This window comes from Heteronotia binoei, chromosome 4 (assembly GCF_032191835.1).
Source record: "Heteronotia binoei isolate CCM8104 ecotype False Entrance Well chromosome 4, APGP_CSIRO_Hbin_v1, whole genome shotgun sequence".
NCBI lineage: Eukaryota > Metazoa > Chordata > Lepidosauria > Squamata > Gekkonidae > Heteronotia > Heteronotia binoei.
Genome location: NC_083226.1, coordinates 181,765,958 through 181,770,899, shown reverse-complemented (window position 1 = coordinate 181,770,899; position 4,942 = coordinate 181,765,958). Strand labels below are relative to the sequence as shown.

Sequence of the window (4,942 nt, the reverse complement as noted above, 5' to 3'; positions counted from 1 at the left end):
GTTCTCCCCCCCCCCTCCACACACCCCCACCACCACCACCCTGCCTCCTCTCACAGCGAGCCAGGCAAAGACGCTGCAAGGAAAGGAAGATTCAGGCACCTGAGTCAACAAAGCATAATTTGCATCCTTTCCTTCAGTTTGCATAGCCGTGTTGGGATCTCTCCCAACCCACGATATCTTGTTTGCCGTTGGGAGGAACAAAGGGATACGAAGGGCATGGGAGTTCTGCCACCTGATCCCAGTCCTCAGGGCCAGTGCGTGGGAATAGGCGGGGTAGGCAGCTGCCTAGAGCGCCACCCCCACCTGAAGGCACCAGTAGGCTCCCCATTACTCCCCTTGCCCAGTGCACACCGCACTATAAATCGATGGCGCGGTCTCATTTGGAGCACTGTGTACAATTCTGGTCACCGCGCCTCAAAAAGGATATTATAGCATTGGAAAAAGTGCAGAAAAGGGCAACTAGAATGATGAAAGGGTTGGAGCACTTTCCCTATGAAGAAAGGCTAAAACGCTTGGGGCTCTTTTTTCTTTTCTTTTTTGGCCAATAAACAAGTTTATTAAGATAATCAAAATCATACAAACATAGGGTAACTACAGTAACGACGTTAGACTGTGAAAGAAGGTACATAACAAAAAGTAACACTGACGTTTCACAGCATATGACAAGGTACGATTCAAGATAAAATAGCAGGAATAACAATATAAATAAAAATATAACCACAACAACTTCGGGATAACAAGAAAGCCAAGTACTTAGGGCAGACTGAGTAAAATAGGACAATGGGTGACTCAGAGAAAGAACAAGCCCAAGTAAAAACTTAGAATAACAAGAGATCTTTATACATAGTGCATTTAGAAAGAGAATTAATGTAAAATGGGTCGCTATCCAATTTCTCCAAAACCGGTAACCAGGTTGCAATATAGTTGGAGTGGGCTTGACGGGGGTCTGTTTGGTCTAGTGAGGCTTGGATTCTGTCCATTGCGATGTGCTCCCAGATTTTAAGTACCCAGGAGTCAAGTGACAAATTGTTTGGACTTTTCCACGTTTGAGCTATCAATGATTTTGCGGCAGACAGTAGTTTAATAATTAAGGATTTTTGGGAGGGAGTAATTTGTAGACCTGGCCAGTGGTTAAGGAGGATTGCCTCTGGGGTGGCAGGGATTAAAACATTTGTTAAGGATGAGACGTGAGCGCAAATTGAAGACCAAAATGGTTTAAGTTTAGGGCACTTGGGGCTCTTTAGCTTGGAGAAACGTCGACTGCGGGGTGACATGATAGAGGTTTACAAGATTATGCATGGGATGGAGAAAGTAGAGAAAGAAGTCCTTTTCTCCCTTTCTCACAATGCAAGAACTCGTGGGGATTCAACGAAAGTGCTGAGCAGTCGGGTTTGAACAGATAAAAGGAAGTCCGTCTTCGACCAAAGGGTGATTAACATGTGGAATTCACTGCCACAGGAGGTGGTGGCGGCTACAAGCATAGATAGCTTCAAGGGGGGATTGGATAAAAATACAGAGCAGAGGTCCATCAGTGGCTATTAGCTAAAGTGTACTGGGAACTCTCTGTCTGGGGCAGTGATGCTCTGTATTCTTATTTATTTATTTATTTATTTATTTATTTATTTATTTATTTATTTATTTATTTCATTTATATCCCGCCCTCCCCCACTTTGGCAGGCTCAGGGCAGCACCAGCATTCTTGGTGCTGTAGGGGGCAACAGTGGGAGGGCTTCAGGAATTCTGGCCCCACTGATGGACCTCCTGATGGTGCCTGGGTTTTTTGACCACTGTGTGACACAGAGTGTTGGACTGGGTGAGCCATTGGCCTGATCCAACATGGCTTCTCTTATGTTCTTATGCTCTCCCCAAAATACCCGCCAAGTTTCAAAAAGATTGGACCAGGGGGTCCAATTCTATGAGCTCCAAAAGAAGGTGCCCCGATCCTTCGTTATTTCCGATAAAGGGAAGGTCGTTAAAAGGTGTGTGGTCCCTTTAAATGTGATGGCCAGAACTCCCTTTGGTTTCAGTTATGCTTGTCACAACCTTGCTCCTGGCTCCACCCCCAATGTCTCCTGGCTCCACCTCCAAAGTCCCCAGATATTTCTTGAATTGGACTTGGCAACCCTAGCTGGAGGTTTGCTTTTTTTCCATATTAAAAAAAAAAGGTTTCAGGAGACTGAGTTCTGTGGAGAGGTCCACGTTCACCTCTTCCACGGAATGAGGATGTTTGCATAGACACAGTGTTCCCCCTCCCCCACTCCAATTTAAGGCAAACAGCTGTTAGGCCTGGTGTGTGTTTTCCACAGAGCACCTGCTCTGTCATGAGCCGTGCTGCTATCTGTCTTTCTTGTTAATAGGCCTGACACACTTTTAATTGAGTGGATCCATGGCTGTGATTAGAGTTGATGGCACCGCCTTCTGCGCACGGATGAGTGACGGGCGGCCCTTCTCCAGAGACCCGCCAACAAATGTTTTGTGTCGCAGAGATGGTCATGGTTTTCCTTCTGTGTACAATTCCCGAGGTGCCTCAATGCTTTTGGGGCTCCTGATGAAAGCAAGTTTCCAACAAAGGAACAGAGAGAAATTCCAAGGTTCCTCGCCCCAATACTGAGTAGTCCTTTACCTTTAGAACATAAGTACATGGCAGAAGTCGCATTGGATCAGGCCAATGGCCCATCCAGTCCAACACTCTGTGTCCCACAGTGGCCAAAAAACCCTGGTGGCATGAGGAGGTGCACCAGTGGGACCAGGACACTAGAAGCTCTCCCACTGTTGCCCCCCCCCCCCCAAGCACTAAGAATGCAGAGCATCACTTGCCCCAGACATAAGAACATAAGAGAAGCCCTGTTGGATCAGGCCAACGGCCCATCCAGTCCAACACTCTGTGTCACATAAGAACATAAGAGAAGCCCTGTTGGATCAGGCCAGTGGCCCCTCCAGTCCAACACTCTGTGTCACACAGTGGCCAAATCTCAGGGGCCATCAGGAGATCCGCTAGCAGGACCAGAACTCCAGAAGTCCTCCCACTTTAACCCCCCCAAGCACCAAGAATACAGAGCATCACTGCCCTGGACATAAGAGAAGCCCTGCTGGATCAGGCCAGCGGCACATCCAGTCCAATGCTCTGTTACGCAGTGGCTAAAACCAAGGTTCATCAGGCAGTCCACCAGTGGGACCAGAACTCCAGAAGCCCTCCCACAGTGGCTCCCCAAACACCAAGAATACGGAGCATCACTGCCCCACACATAAGAAGAGAAGCCATTTTGGACCAGGCCAATAGCCCATCTAGTTCAACATTGTGTATCACACAGAGGCCAAAACTCAGGGGGCATCAGGAGGTCCACTAGCAGGGCCAGAACTCCAGAAGCCCTTCCTGTGTTGCCCCCCCCCCACCAAGCACCAAGAATACAGAGCATCTCTGCTCCAGACAGAGTGTTCCCTCTCTCTCTCTCTTGGCTTGACTTCGCGAACGAAGATTTAAGAAAGGTGCAGTAGTCCACGTCTGCTGCAGGCTCGCTGGTGGCTGACAAGACCAATGCGGGACAGGCAGGTCCGGCCACAGTGGCTGCAGGGAAAAGTCTGATTTGGGGTTGGTGCTGCAGCAGTGCGATGGGGGGGCAGGGCTCCCTCTGGGTGTCCTGCCCCCCCAGGGAAAGTGTATGCATAATATATCGCCTCTCCTTTCCCGGTGTAGTGAACGCCACGTGGTCACTGTCCGGCTATGCCTGGCAGATTGTCACTGCAATGGCCTCTCCTGCATTACTGCATCCGTGGCAACACCTTCTCGCTGATCCCCCCCCCCATTTTTCACAGAGTTTGCCACGTCATGGTGCGCCCGAATGTCCGGCGGTATAACCGGATAGGCAGGCTGGGCTCACCAACCTCGCCAGCCAAGAGAAGGAAAACTCTAACATCAAGCCCGGGCAGACAGAGCTCGTTCCCTCTATACCTTGAGGAAAATAACCACTCATTGACCTCTGCTCTTAAGAACGTAAGAGAAGTCATGTTGGATCAGGCCAGTGGCCCATCCAGTCCAACACTCTGTGTCACACAGTGGCCAAAACCCAGAGGCCATCAGGAGGTCTACCAGCAGAGCCAGAACTCCACAATCCCTCCCACTGTGACCCCCCCCCTCCAAGCACCAAAAAGACAGCAACACACTGTCCCAGACCCTCCAGTGTCCAATATTGTTTATTTCAAGGATGGGCAAGTTGGGAGATATTTGGGGACAGCTTCTTCTCTGGATAGAAGTCCAGCAGGAGGGTCACTTTGATATGAACATATGAAGCTGCCTTCTACTGAATCAGACCCTCAGTCCATCAAAGTCAGTATTGTCTTCACAGACTGGCAGCGGCTCTCCAGGGTCTCCAGCGGAGGTTTTTCACACCTATTTGCCTGGACCCTTTTTAGTTGGAGATGCCGGGGATTGAACCTGGGACCTTCTGCTAACCAAGCAGATGCTCTACCACTGAGCCACAGCCCCATTCATGGCTCTCCAGGGTCTCAAGCTGAGGTTTTTCACGCCTATTTGCCTCGACCCTTTTTTTTAGTTGGAGATGCCGGGGATTGAACCTGGGCCCTTCTGCTTACAAAGCAGATGCTCTACCACTGAGCCACAGCCCCATTCATGGCTCTCCAGGGTCTCAAGAGGAGGTTTTTCACGCCTACTTGCCTGGACCCTTTTTTGGAGATGCCGGAGATTGAACCTGGGACCTTCTGCTTCCCAAGCAGTTGCTCTACCACTGAGCCACAGCCCCATTCATGGCTCTCCAGGGTCTCCAGCTGAGGTTATTCACGCCTACTTGTCTAGACCCTTTTTAGTGGGAGATGCTGGGGATTGAACCTGGGACCTTCTGCTTCCCAAGCAGATGCTCTACCACTGAGCCACAGCCCCATTCGTGGCTCTCCAGGGTCTCCAGCTGAGGTTTTTCACGCCGATTTG

At 49.9% G+C, this 4,942-nt stretch overlaps 1 non-coding gene across 1 annotated transcript; it reads right to left on the bottom strand.

Annotated features, from left to right (window-relative positions):
• Nucleotides 1-4,551: 4,551 nt before the first annotated feature.
• TRNAT-UGU (transfer RNA threonine (anticodon UGU)) lies at nt 4,552-4,623 on the bottom strand. The gene has a single exon. It is a non-coding gene; the product is annotated as a tRNA-Thr (tRNA).
• Nucleotides 4,624-4,942: the final 319 nt, after the last annotated feature.